Here is a 15693-nt window from a genome sequence, read left to right on the forward strand (position 1 = left end):
CCGACCTGGCACGAGTCCCAAATACTCGAGCAGTACTCAAGAATAGGTCGCACCAGCGTCCTCTGTGCGGTACCCTTTATATGTGAACCACTCTTTCCAAAAATTCTCCCAATAAACCGAAGTCGACCATTTTCCTTCCCTACAACAGTTCTCGCATGCTCGTTCCACCTCATACGGCATTCCTACAGTCACTTAATTTCGATGCCTTATCGACTCCACAGCATCATCAGCCATCAACCGCAAATTTCTGCCCACCCTATCCGCCAAATCATTTATGTACAATAGTGGTCCTATCACACTTCACTGGGGCACTCCTGAGGATATCCTAGTCTCTGATGAACACTGGCCGTCGAGCAAAACTTATTGCGTTCTGTTATTTAGAAGTCTTCGAGCCACTCACTCATCTGTGAACTTAATCCACATGTTCGTACCTTCGTTAATAGCCTGCAATGGGGCACCGTGTCAAGTGCTTTCCGGAAATCTATAAATATAGAATCTGCCTGTTGCCCTTCATCCTCAGTTCTCAGTATATCATGCGAGAAAAGGGCAAGCTGAGTTTCGCACGAGCGATGCTTTCTAAAACCATGCTGATTCGTGGACGTAAGCTTCTTAGCCTCAAGAAAGTTTATTATATTCGAACTGAGTATATACTCAATGATTCTGAAACATTCAGAAGTTCTTATATTCTGGAGCAATCTGCGTTTTTTTTTTTCACTTGGGCCTTATTGCTGGGTTAGAGATTCGCGATAAATACAGGCTACGTAAGGGGCCAGTGCTGTACAGGACTCTTTGTAAAATCGAATTGGGATTCATTCCGAACCTGGTGATTTATTCGTTTTCAAATCTTTCAGTTGTTTCTCTACGTGAGGTATGCTTATTTCTATATTGTCCACACGGGAGTCTGTCCGATGGTCAAAATACGGTATGTTTGCACGGTTCTCATGTGTGAACGATTTCTTGAACGTGAAATTTTAAACTTCGGCTTTCGTTTTGCTATCTTCAGCTGCCAGACTAGACTGGCCAACAAGGGCTTGAATGAAAGCCTTAGACCCGATTAGCAATTTTACATATAACTAGAATTTTCTCTGTCTCTCTGCCAAATCGATTGCTAAGATGTGACGTTGGTAACTGTTGTATGCTTCGCGCATAGCTCTTTACACAGACGCACGAATATATACTAACCTTCGCTTGTCGTCATTTATGCGTTACCTTTTCAACCGAGAGTGAAACAGCCTCTGCATCCTAAGCATCCGTCGAATTTCGTTATTAAACCATGATGGGTCTTTTGCATCCTTTGTCCACTTACTAGGCAAATAACTCTCCAGAACACTATTTACAATCTGCTTAAACTTTGGCACAATTCGTCTACGTTACTCACACTAGGTATAGTCGTTATTAGCAGACTAGGTGAATGCCTGTCAATCTTAAGTGAACGCTACACTGACTGATGGCCGTTAAAAAGTTAGTCATGAGTATGCAACTTTACTCATTTAAATTGTGTTAGACTTTCCATGCACGTAATTTAAAAAAGTCTGCATTTTTATAAGTATCAAGTCGGGGGGTTAGAAAATAAAATTAAAACAAAAGTACACTACTGCTAACTGCCGGAACGACGCGATAAATGAAGAAATTTACTTAGCAATCAAGATGATTTTATTCACATAACGTTAGTAATAATCGTGATCTCACATAGGAAATTTAATTCCTTAATCAAGGACAAAAATACCATTTTAAACATCAACATTTAAAAACCCTCAAAACTGATTTTGTCTGATTTCCCGATTGCAGTCTAAATTCGAAAAGATGCATGAGAGGCAGAAAATCACACGTGCCAACATCACCAAACATATTCATGTAAACAACTGCACAAATGCACTTGTAAATGAGAATAAATTCTCGAAACGCGTTGTACTAAGCAGCAAAAAATAAGTAACTGATGCAGTTTTCATTATTGAAATCACTCACTCTGTCTTCTTTAACCTGATCTGATATAGCGCCTCATTCACAATAAGGGCGACATAGGGGCACCCCTTTGCTACTCGATCAAAGTACCGATTTTAATCTCTTATACTCACTATCACAGATTCACATACACACTGTGTCTTCATATTTTTCTATGGAATATGATTCCCCGAGAAAAGTTAAAAATTGTTCCAGTAGCCTGATTCAGACAAACGTGTCCGGGAGCTTCTCCCCCATGGTTGCAAGGCAAATACCGCTGCCGGAAGTGCCCTGGGAAATTCTCATTCCAACTCGCAGCCCCTCCTGGGATTTGGATGACAGAACTGGGCTCTGTTATGAGCTGATTTTGAAACAATTTGAAATGAAAAGCATTAAATTAAAAAAAGTCAGTGCAACGGCGGCCGAAGCGAAAGGCAGTGCTTGCTCCACATTATACGTCGACTGAATCATCGGCTTTGACATAACGCAGGTGACTAAATGTAACATATTTTTTACTAGGATGTTCTTGTACTACCAACAGATTAAAAACATTTACAACGACCAATTTCCGACTAAGATGGTCCCGAGGTTTTCGTTGGTTGGGTGATATGTATAACGATTGACGACTGGATATTACGTCCCAATACTCTGATGTTGCGATGTGACTGAAAACATCCACATTCTAGGATGGTTAGAGATCGCAAACAGCCCAACCTATTCAGATGGGGAATTGGAGGGTTAAGAAGAAAGAAAAGTGATGAAGAGGTTTCACCATAAACACTCTGCCAGACTAGCCGAACAGCGGTCCTGTGCAGGTGTACGTTCCTGTACAGTGAGGCGGTACATGCGCTTGTGATCAATGCAATGGCTGCTATAACACTAACGGAATACAAGTTCTTCCTGTTTGCGTACGACGTTTTCTTGGCATTATCTGTGCATCTAATTTCTACGCCGATGTCACAGCCTTCGTCGGATATCACCTTGAAATCGTCTTCTACAGATCCGTTGATGACACTGGTTATTAGTTTATGACATCTTGTCGACGACGTGAAGACTGAACACAGAGCACAAGTTCAGTCGTGTAATTAAGACAAGTGTAAGTAGGCTGTTTAGGTTTTCATATTGGTAACGCCACATAGCGCTCTGGTTGAAAAATCACTGGCTGTGCTGTGCGCAGTCTGTGGCTAGTTTGCATTGTCGTCTGCCGTTGTAGTGTTGGTCAGCTGGATGTTAACAGCGCGTAGCGTTGCGCAGTTGGAGGTGAGCCGCCAGCAATGGTTGATGTGGGGAGAGTGATGGCGGGGTTTTGAAATTTGTAAGAATGGATGTCATGAACTGCTATATATATTATGACTATGAAGGTAAATAAATTGTTTGTTCTCTATCAAAATTTTTCATTTGCTAACTATGCCTATCAGTAGTTAGTGCCTTCAGTAGTTTGAATCTTTTATTTAGCTGGCAGTAGTGGTGCTCGCTGTATTGCAGTAGTTCGAGTAACCAAGATTTTTGTGAGGTAAGTGATACCTGAAACGTATAGGTTAATGTTAGTCAGGTCCATTCTTTTGTAGGGATTATTGAAAGTGAGATTGCGTTGCGCCAAAAATATTGTGTGTCAGTTTAAGCACAGTTATGTATAATTTTTCCTTAGCAATATGAAAACCTAAACAGCCTACTTACACAAGAACCATCCCGGCATTAAGCGATTTAGGCAGACCAAGGAAAACCTACATCTGTGTGACTGGTCGTGTCGCAACAGCTGTCAGGCGATACTTCTGTGCCGTTTCGTTAGATACTATAGCTGCAGTTTCGTTTTTTTGAATGAATAGATGAAGTCGACTGCGACAAGAAATGCTCATCATTGTTTCTTGCGACTCCTGCTTCAACGGCAAACATAGATTTGTTTTTACAAATAAAATTTTAAGTGAAATTTTATCTTCTTATTAGCTGGAGCAGTGTCAAACTAATGTAGGGCAATATTAAATTTTAAGACATGTGTCGACAAGTAGAGAGAACATGAAGAATAGCCAGTACTCGAACCAGAAGCGACCGAGTTCAGATTTTTCTTTCTTTTCTTTTTGTTGTTCGTCATTGTTACTTCATTTCTCTCTTTCCATATGAGCAGAGGGTGGATGCCCAGCGGTAGAACACGCTGCCCTTCAGACAAAAGGTATAAAATATAAGTAAAAACGTTAAAAACACAATTAAAGGATGCAAATTTACAAACGTTTTTAAAATTTATATGAAGATGGATGTTTGATGATGTATATATAAAGTTAAACTAATGATTTCCTTAAAATTAAAACCAAACGGACTAAAAGATAAAAAGGAAAACAACTGTTGAAGTTGGTGACGTCCATTAAAAAGGAACATTTACTTTCACTAAAAAGCTGAACTTCTTTCCCCTGGGGGAAAAAGGTTTTGGGGATAGGAAGATGTTGGGTATCTTGTAGGGTTGAAAGATGTGACTGTACATATTTGGGCCGCTGACTGGTTTTTATAGGAATGAAGGTTGGTTTTGCGGTATACAGGAGCAGATGCAAAGGGAGGAGGAATTTGAATGTTGGTAGGGCCTAGTATGAGGAGGTGAAGAGATGGGGAAAGAGGGATACAGGAGTTAGATGCATTTCCGTCATTAGTGTGCATAAATATCGGGGAGGATTTCATCGTCTGGTTGACGGAGTCGGTTCAAGTTCCGTTGAGTAGGGTGTGGACTGTATGTAGGCGTACGGTCGGTGGGTTGTATTGGTAATGAAGCGGCAGCGTACCAGGATTTCTCATCAATGGAAACAATCTACATCTATATCTACATGGTTACTATGTAATTCACACTTTTTAAGTGCAGAGGGTTCCTCGAACCATTTTCATACTACTTCTCTACCATTCCACTCTCGAATGGGCGTCGGAAAAAGCAACACCTAATCTTTCCGTTCGAGCTCTGATTTCTCTTATTTTATAATGATGATCATTTCTCCCTACGTAGGTGGGTTTCAACAGAATATTTTTGCATTCGGAAGAGAAAGTTGGTGATTGAAATACACCACTGACCATTAAAATTGCTACACCACGAAGATGACGTGCTACAGACGCGAAATTTAACCGACAGGAAGAAGATGGTGTGATATGCAAATGATTAGCTTTTCAGAGCATTCACACAAGGTTGGCGCCGGTGGTGAAACCTACAACGTGCTGACATGAGGAAAGTTTCCAACCGATTTCTCATACACAAACAGCAGTTGACCGGCGCTGCCTGGTGAAACGTTGTGATGTCTCGTGTAAGGAGGAGAAATGAGTACCATCAAATTTACGACTTTGATAAACGTCGGATAGCAGCTTATCGCTATCATCACAGACAGGAGCGCCTGCGATGCTGTACTCAACGACGAACCTCGGTGCACGAATGACAAAACGTCATTCTTTCGGATGAATCCACGTTTCGTTTACAGGATCATTATGGTCGCATCCGTGTTTGGTGACATCGCGGTGAACGCACATTGGGAGCGTGTATTCGTCATCGCTATACTGGCGTATCACGTGGCATGATGGCATGGCGTGCCATTGGTTACACGTCTCGGTCACCAATTGTTCGCATTGACGGCACTTTGAACAGTGGACGTTACATTTCAGATGTGTTACGACCGGTGGCTCTACCCTGCATTCGATCCCTGCGAAACTCTACATTTCAGCAGGATAATGCACGACAGCATGTTGCAGGTCCTGTACGGGCCTTTCTGGATACAGAAACTGTTCGACTGCTGCCCTGGCCAGCACATTCTCCAGATCTCTCACCAATTGAAAACGTCTGGTCAATGGTGGCCGAGCAACTGGTTCGTCACAATACGCCAGTCACTACTCTTGATGAACTGTGGTATCGTGTTGAAGCTGCATGGGCAGCTGCACTTGCACAAGCCATCCAAGCTCTGTTTGACTCAATGCCCAGGCGTATGAACGCCGTTATTACGGCCAGAGGTGGTTGTTCTGGGTACTGATTTCTCAGGATCTATGGACCCAAATTGCGTGAAAATGAAATCACATGTTAGTTCAAGTATAATATATTTGTCCAATGAATACCCGTTTATCATCTGCATTTCTTCTTGGTGTAGAAATTTTAATGGCCAGTAGTGTAGATCTCGCCGCGAAGAAAATCGTCTTTGTTTCGGTGACTGCCGTCGCAACTCGCGTATCATATCAGTGACACTCTCACCCCTATAGTGCGATAACACGAAACGAGCTGCCCTTCTTTGTACTTTTACGATGTCCTCTGTCAGTGCTACCTGGTAAGGATCCCATACCGCGCAACAGTATCCTAGCAGAAGACGGACAAGTGTAATGTAGGCTGTCTTAGAGGGGTTTGTCGCATCTTCTAAGTGCTCTGCCAACAAAGCGCAGTCTTTGTTTCGTCTTCCCCACAATATTATCTATGTGGTCTTTCCAATTTAAGTTGCTTGTAATTGTAATTCCCAGGTATTTAGGTGAATTGACAGCCCTTAGATTTGTGCGATTTATCGTATACCCAAAATTTATGGAATTTCTTTCAGTACCCGCGTGGATGACCTCGCACTTTTTAGTGCCAATTGCCACTATTCGCACCATACATAAATTCTCTCTAGATCATTTTGTAATTGGAATTGATCGTCTGATGATGTTACTAGACGGTAAATTACAGCCTCATCTGCAAACAATCTAAGGGGGCTGCTCAGATTATCACCTAGGTCATTTATGTAAATCAGGAACAGAACAAGTGTAGGATTTGAAGAGCGTTCATTGTGGGTGAAGTGAGGCGGGAACTTGTTGAGGATGAACGTGGTAGAACGTAAACGGATACGAAAAGCAAAATGGAGTGCGTGGCGCTCAAGGATTTGGAAGCAGAGATAGAACTTTTGTGGAGAGGATATCTAGCCGAAATTAGCGTAGGAGTGGATATGGCGGATCAGCGTTTTGTAAATGCGGGTATCACCGCTGCGCTGCGGTGTACAACAGCTGAGAAAAAATGAAGCACCTGGAAAGAGAGGAGGAAACGAAATGAAAGTTCACGCTCGAGAGGATATATGATATTGTTTCAGCGATTGCAAAATGGAATCTACTTTAAAAATAATTTGGCAGTATGAACCCACTTCTCAGTGCGAAGTTGCATGCTGTCAGCCCTTGATGCGTGCACTGACTCTATTCCATAGTACAATATAAAGTCGTTGTATCATCTTCTGAGGTAAGTTTGCACACGACTCTTATATCTGGTCCTTGATATCAAGGACCGAGCTGACGTCCGAAGCTGGTATCACACATGTGCTGTCGGGGACAGATATGGGAATCTTACAGGGAGTACTTTAAAATCACTCACACTGTAGAGATACGTGACAGGTGGGCGAACATTGTTCCGTAGAAAAATGGTGTCACGATACCGTTTGATGAGATGAAGATGCAGGTTGTCCGTGACGTATCAATATGCCCTCAGAGTTCTCTCTGTCACCACCAGCCATGACTTGAAGTCATACTCGATGGCTTCCTTCACCATGACGCTAGGCGTAACACCGCTGTGCTTTTCCAAAACATTGGGACAAGGGAACCTCTCTCCAGGTCACCGCCATATTCACCGACAACAGTCATCCAGGATAGCGCGGAACCACTACTCATCAAAAAAAAAAAAAAAAAAAAAAAAAAAAAAAAAAAAAAAAAAAAAAGGCTCTGAGCACTATGGGACTTAACATCTATGGTCATCAGTCCCCTAGAACTTACAACTACTTAAACCTAACTAACGTAAGGACAGCGCACAACACCCAGCCATCACGAGGCAGAGAAAATCCCTGACCCCGCCGGGAACCGAACCCGGGAACCCGGGCGTGGGTAGCGAGAACGCTACCGCACCACTACTCATCGTGCAACGTCATTCATCAGCAGTGCACGCCTGCTGATCGTTGCACCATTCCAAACATTGCCGTCTGTGTCCTGGTGTGGCGTTAACGGCATCCTACGTGTGGGAGTGTAACTGCGTAGTTCAGCTGGTGTAAGTCTCCGACCAAAGGTCCGGGATGAAGCAGAATGTTGCAGGGAGTCCATTACTTGTTCACAGAAGACAGGTGCAGATGTGAAGGGCCTACGATGTGCTTGGAGTGTAACGTGATGGTTGTGGTGGTGAGACGTGGTCTTCTGGAACATACCGACCAGTAAGACTGCCCTCACGCTAACATGAAGTCCAGTATCGGGCAACGGTCACATCCCAATGCCCCACAATTCGACCAGAGGCTAAATGGAGACCAAAATTGAAGCCACTGATTACAGGTGCTGAAAACATTGTCTCACAAGAGGGCGACGTATCTTCGTGTCCTTCGCAGTGAGTAGGCAATATCTGATGCTGTTGACGCCTCTTGTAAGCCATACCAGGCCTGGTAACAATAATAAACACGAACAACATTAATGCACTGTGGTGGCTCTTCTACCAGTCACAGAAAATTGCAATTGTAACCATCTACAGACCAACCGTGGTGAGTACGTGCTGGAAGATACAATAACATCCGACCGTGTCTTCTGGGTGTTTCACTTCTTGTCAGGCGAAGTACACTTACGGCAGATTGACAGTTGGACCGGCTCACTAGGCGATAAGTAAGGCTCAAATGTTTCAAATGGCTCTAAGCACTATGAAGTCATCAGTCCCCTAGAGTAGAACTACTTAACTCTAACTAAACTAAGGACATCACAAACATACGTGTCCGAAGCAGGATTCGACCCTGCGACCGTAGCAGGAGCGCGGTTCCGGACTGAAGCGCCTAGATCCGATCGGTCACAGCGGCCGACGAGAAGTAAGGGGCGAGTCAGCCAAGCCAGGAGTGGATGCGATACGTTCCGCGGGTACGTCTCCAACGTGACAAGTGTACTCGCCCGTTCTAGTGCAGAGGCTGTTTGGCGTACTCCCGATCAGTCTACTACAACAGCAGACGCCGAGAGATCGGCGAACATTTGTTGTTCTCGTCTTGTCTGTCCGTCGTGTCCTTTACTTCTCGCCTAGGGTGCCGCTCTGTCCGTGTGCTATATACTGAGGTAATAAAAGTCACGGGATTACGATATACACTTATACAGATGGCGGTAGTATCGCATACACTAAGTGTAAAGGGGCAGTGCACTGGCGGACCTGTCAGTTGTACTCAGGCTATTCGCGTGAAAAGGTTACCGAAGTGATTTTAACCGTACGGCGGGAAATAACATACTTCGAACGACAATGGTAGTTGGAGCTGGATGCATGGGACATTTTATTTCGGAAATCGTTCGGGAATTCAATATTCCGACATCGACAACGTCAAGAATGTCCCAAGAATACCAAAGTTCAGTCATAACCACTACCATACAGAACTATAAGTTCAATAAGTCATGGCTTCAAAATACTAACGCGAATTCTTTACAGACGAATGGAAAAGCTGATAGAAGCCAACCTCAGGAATGATCAGTTTGGATTCCATAGAAATGTTGGAACACGCCAGGCAATACTGACACTACGTTTATCTTAGAAGATAGATTAAGGAAAGGCAAACCTACGTTTACAGCATCTGTAGACTTGAAAAAAAGCTTTTGACAATGTTGACTGGAATACTCTCTTTCGAATTCTGGAGGTGGAAGGGGTAAAATACAGGGAGAGAAAGGCTATTTACAAGTTGTACAGAAACCAGATGGGAATTATAAGAGTCGAAGGGCATGTAAGGGAAGCAGTGGTTGAGAAGGGAGTAAGACAGGGTTGTAGCAAATCGCTAAAGTTATTTAATCTTTATACTGAGCAAGCAGTAAAGGAAACAAACGAAAAATTTGGAGAGCGAATTAAAATACATGGAGAAGAAATGAAAACTGAGGTTTGCCGACGACACTGTAAATCAGTCAGACAGCAAAGGACCTTGAAGAGCAGTTAAACAGAATGGACAGTGTTTTCAAAGCATCCTTTGAAAACATCAACAGAACAGATGAACAGATGAACATCAACAAAAACAAAATGAGGGTAATGGAGTGTAGTCAAATCAGATGATGCTGAGGGATATTAGATTACGAAATGACACTTAAAGTAGTAGATGTGTTTTGCTATTTGGATACTAAAATAACTGATGATGGTCGAAGAAGAAATCATATAAAGTGTAGACCGGCTATGGCATGGAAAGCATTTCCGTAGAAGACAGATTTGTTAATATCGTGTAAAGATTTAAGTCTAAGCAAGTCTTTTCTGAAAGTATTTGTATTTCATGTAGCCATCTACGGAAGTGAAACATGGTCAATAAATAGTTGAGACAGAAAAATGATAAAGATTAAATAGGTAGATCACGTAACTAATGAGGAGGTAATGAATAGAATGGGGAGAAGAGGAATTCGTGTAACAACCTGACTAAAAGATGGTAGGACACATTCCGAGGCATCAATGGATCACCAATTTAGTATTGGATAGAAGTGTGAAGGGTAAAAATAGTAGAGGAAGGCCAAGAGACGAATACACTAAGCAGATTCGGAAGAATGTAGGTTGCAGTAGTTACTTAGAGATGAAGAAGCTTGCACAGGATAGAGTAGCATGGAGAGCTGTTTAAAACCAGTCTTTGGACTGAAGACAAGAACAACAACTCTCACCAACGGCAACGCAGTGGCCCGCGGTATTCACGTAACGACAGAGAGCAGCGGCGTTCACATAGAGTTGTCAGTGCTAACGGACAAGCAACACTATGTGAAATAACGGCAGAAAGCAATGCGAGACGTACGACAAACGTATCCGTTAGGAGAGTGCGGCGAAATCTGGCGTTAATTGCCTGTTGCAGCAGACGACAAAAGCGAGTACTTTTGCTAACAGCACGACATCGCCTGCAACGTCTCTCCTGGGCCCGTGACCATACCGGATGGACACTAGATGACTGGAAAGCCGTGGTCGGATCAGGTGAGTCCCGATTTCATTTAGTAAGAGCTGATGGTGGGGTTAGAGTGTGACGCAGACCACACGAAGCCATGGACACAAGTTGTCAATAAGGCACCGCACCAGCTGGTTGTGGCTCGAGAATGGTGTGGTCTGTGTTTACACGGAATGGAGTGGGTCCTCCGGTCCAGCAGAACCAATCATTGACAGGATATTGCAATATTCAGTTACTTGTAGGTCATTTGAAACCATTCATGGACTTCATGTTCCCAAACAAAGATGGAATTTTTATGGATGACAATGTTCGGTGTCACCGGGCCATAATTGTTCGTGACTGGTTTGAAGAACTTTTTCGACAGTACAAGCTAATTCGTAATTCGACATGAACGCCATCGAAAAGTTATGGGAGGTGATCGAAAGGTGAGTTCGGACACAAAGTCTTGCATCGCCAATACTTCTGCAATTTTAGGCAGCTATAGTGACAGCTTGGCGCAATATTTCTGCAGGGGACTTCCAACGACTTGGTGAGTCTATGCCACGCCGGGCTACTCCACTATGCAAGACGAAAGGAGGGCCAACACGATGCCAGAAGGTATCCCATGACGTTTGTCACCTCAGTGTAAGTACTGTCACTTACCAGGAATACTCAGTCGCTGCTGGCTGGAGTTGTGGTCATAGTTCTTGTTTTGCTGTTCTTGTTAAAGCATATCATTAATACGAAAATTGTACTAGATTAAATTCGGATGCTCTATCGAATGGCAACATAAAATTGTACTTACAAGAAAAAAGGAAATTGTTTGTAAGGAGAAACTCATCGGTGTCCGCCGCCGACAATAGGCGTCGAATGAAACATACGATTATTTGTTTGGAAAGGCTCTAGCAACAGTTTGTAAATGCTAAATTTTATGTGTCTACCTAAACTCTAGAGAAAATGCGCCTCAAGGCTCGGCTGAAAGTTGACGTACAAAAATGTAAGTTAATGAAAATGGGGAGGAGAAACTATACCGTAATGTTTTGATATAGCATTACTAGAGTGCTACTTGACACAGTCAGGTCGATTAACTATGTTGGAACAACGATGCAAAGCCCTATGAAGCATAAAAAGCATGTGTAGATATTAGTGGGGAAGGCTAGCGATAGACTTCTTTTTATTGGGAGAGTACTGCGTAAGAGGGGTTGATCTTAAAGGAGACCGCATATACACTGAAGCGCCAAAGAAACTGGTACAGACATGCGTATTCAAATACAGAGGCATGTAAAGACGCAGAATGCGGCGCTGCGGTCGGCAACGCCTACATAAGAGAACAAGTGTATGGCGCAATTGTTAGACCTGTTACTGCTGCTATAATGGCAGGTTATCAAGATTTAAGTGAGTTTGAACGTGGTGTTAAGCCGGCGTCCGAGCGACGGGACATAGCATCTCCGAGGGAGCGATGAAGTGGGGATTTTCCCGTACGACCATTTCACGAATGTACGTGAAATCAGGAATCCGGTCAAATATCAGATCTCCGACATAACTGATGCCGGAAAAAGATTCTGCAAGAACGGGACCAACGACGACTGAGGAGAATCGTTCGACGTGACAGAAGTGCAACCCTTCCGCAAACTGCTGCAGGTTTCAGTGCTGGGCCATCAAAAAAACGTCAGCGCGCGAAACATTCAACGAAATATCATCGATATGGGCTTTCGGAGCCGAAGGCCCACTCGCATACACCTGATGACTGCACGGCAAAGAGTTTTAGGCCACGCCTGGATCGCCAGCACCGAGATTGGACTGTTGATGATCGGAAACGTGTTGCCTTGTCGCACGAGTCTCGTTTCAATTTGTATCGAGCGGATGGACGTGTACAGGTATGGAGACAACCCATGAATCCATGTACTCTGCATGTCAGCAGAGGATTGTTCAAGCTGAAGGAGGCTCTGTAATGGTGTGGGGAGTGTGCGCTTGGAGTGGTATGGGACCCCCTGATACGTCTAGATACGATTCTGACCGGTGACCCGTATGTAAGCATCGTGTCTGATCACCTGCAACCATTCATGTCCATTGTGCATTCCGACAGACTTGAGAAATTCCACCAGGACAAGCCGACACCATAGACGTTCAAAATTTCTACAGAGTTTCTCAGGAACACTCTCCTCAGTTTAAACACTTCTGCTGGCCCCAGAACTCCCCAGACGTGAATATTATTCAGCATATTTGGGATATCTTGCAATGTGCTGTTCAGAACAGATCTACATCTCCACCCCCTCGTACTCTTGGACAGCCTGCATGATGGTTGGTGTCACTCCCCACCCACCCCAGGCATTACTTCAGACATCAGTTGAGTTCACATCACGTCGTGATGCAGAAATTCTGAGCGCTCGCGGGGCCCTACACGATATTAGGCAGGTGTACCATTTTCTTTAGCTCTTCAGTGTCGAACACGAATGCGACCCATTCCTTCATACAGCTCGAGTGTTTGGTATCTGCACCAGGTTAGATTAAGGGTAGACAATGAAGCAATTCAGAGGCTAGATGATAATCTATTACTTCGATCAGGATGCTTCGAGAACTCAAATAGGAGTCCCTGGCGGGAAGCCGATGTTCATTTCGAGGAACGCTGTTGACATAATTTTGAGAACTGGCATTTGAAGCTGACTGCAGAATAATCCTACAGCCGCTAACGTACTTTTTGCGTAACGATCAAAAACATAAGAGGAATAAGAACTCCTAAGGAGCATATAGACCGTCGGTTTTCCTTCGCTCATTTTGAGTGTGGAACAGAAAGGGAAATGGGTAGTAATGGTACAGCATACCATCTGCCACGCACCATACGGTGGCTTGCGGAGTATGTATGTAGATGCAGATGCAGATGTAGCGTCAAAGAATGGCAGCTTGGTGACTCTGTAGTCTTATGTAAAACAGATACTTTCTGCACGACGCAATAACAGCGCTATTTAGTGATGTGACTAGTTCGGAACACTCTAAGCGAACGATTCGATTCCAGCTATAGAAGTATTTGTTTTTGTTTGCTAATTTTAGCCTGCACCGTATGGAGCCTAGTTTCTGAATCGTTACGCAGCATTTACAGTGCATTTTGACTAAAAACACGTGCAATTACTTACTCATACAGAAGTGAGAGGACAATAGTTTTTATCATGCCACTTGTAAGACGTATTTTCGCTAAAGTCGTCCACGCTGTCCTCTTATTACGCGCTACACACTTTCATGTGTGTTGCAGTCGTTACTCTTTCAGCTCATCAATGTAAACTGACATATTTAACTTTGTCCGTAATTCCCCCGTATTTCCACTAGTGCTTCTGTTGTCATCTTCTCCTGAGTGCCTACTTCATCTACATAGCCCATTCCACTCGTAAGTAACACGTAGCTAAATTATTTACATACCTTGTGTCACACTACTCTTTTCTACAGCGAAGAGACTTTTCGTAAATGTGGTTGCACTGATGCCAAATTTCTACCGTAAATATGCCAGGACTAAGCCTCGCTGTAGATATTTTCAAATTGCTACAATGTTAAGAATCGTGCTGTGATATCCGAGTGTATGAAGTTTTCTTTACTATTTCTCTGTGTGTGTGTGTGTGTGTGTGTGTGTGTGTGTGTGTGTGTGTGTGTAGGGGGGTCGGTGGGTGGGGGTCTGAAGGAGAACAGTTTCACAATTTAATGATTGACGGTATTCTCAGTTATTCCAGGAAGATTCAAACGCATTTCGACGCAAAGCAGATTTGAACACAGTAAAAATTAGAATCGCTGTTCTCGGAAGATCAAAGGCCGTAAGTCGAAACTAACAACTACTCTTCAGCTTCATGTCAGCCTTCAGATCAAAGGTAACCGCGTAACGAGCTGCAGAGGGTGGAAAAAAAAGAAAAAAAACAGTAAAACGGAAAGAGGCGCAGCTTTTACCGTATCCAGATGTTGGGCAAATACATTCTGTTTCACTTCACATTCAAAACGGTGTTTAACTTAGAATAATAGCCTGGAGCTATCTGTATACAGTTCCAAACCGTGGTTGTTTATTGAGTCCCACAATAGCTGCCACATACTTCTAGAGACTGTCGACTGCTTGTGTTACATAGTTTTACATGGCAATATATGTGCGGAAGCGGCGTTTGTCAATGTTACAAAGAAAACACGACAGAGTGGAGTATATGATTGTCGTGCTTATACTGAAGTTTCTTATGTAATTTTACAAAGTAGTGCGTTATCCAATTCGAGTAATTCCACTATGCGATCACCAGTTCCACTTAAGGTATATGGAAAAATGTATCTGGTAAAAGTATGAGAAACCAACTCCCCCGCTGCGCAATGTGAACGATAATTGCCCTGTTACTCTTCTCCGCGGTACGCCACTGATTTGACTGACTTGTCTTACAGCTAATAATGTACGGTTTTTCTGTTAAGAAGTCTTCAGTCCATTTTATGCGTTTGGTGGATGTCAGCTGCGGTCTCTTGTCATTATGTGAAACGTATCACTTGATTTACAAACTTAAAACAAATTCTCTGTACAAACACACACACACACACACACACACACACACATTTTAATATCACATATTTAGACATTCTTCTATAATGCGGAAAGAATTTTCTTGCAGATAAAGGATGGTTCAGCTGTCACAACCACGTTGTTTTATGCAACCCGCACTGTTATATCAGGCCTTCGAAAACCACGCGTGTGATTTTCGTATTCTCTCCCCTTCGCTACGTACAAACTATTAATAGTGCAGGAAAAATTAACAGCATTTTTTTCCATAATTAAATGTAGTTAAATTTTGTACTGGGATACGTTTTCGCTAGAGGCCGTATTTTTCGAGTTATTCAAGAAAAACCTATAAAAATGACCATCAAACGCACCTGCACCCCGACACTCATTCCTCGCCAGTGAGGATTT

Source organism: Schistocerca gregaria, chromosome 4 (assembly GCF_023897955.1).
Source record: "Schistocerca gregaria isolate iqSchGreg1 chromosome 4, iqSchGreg1.2, whole genome shotgun sequence".
In the NCBI taxonomy this organism is placed as follows: Eukaryota; Metazoa; Arthropoda; class Insecta; order Orthoptera; family Acrididae; genus Schistocerca; species Schistocerca gregaria.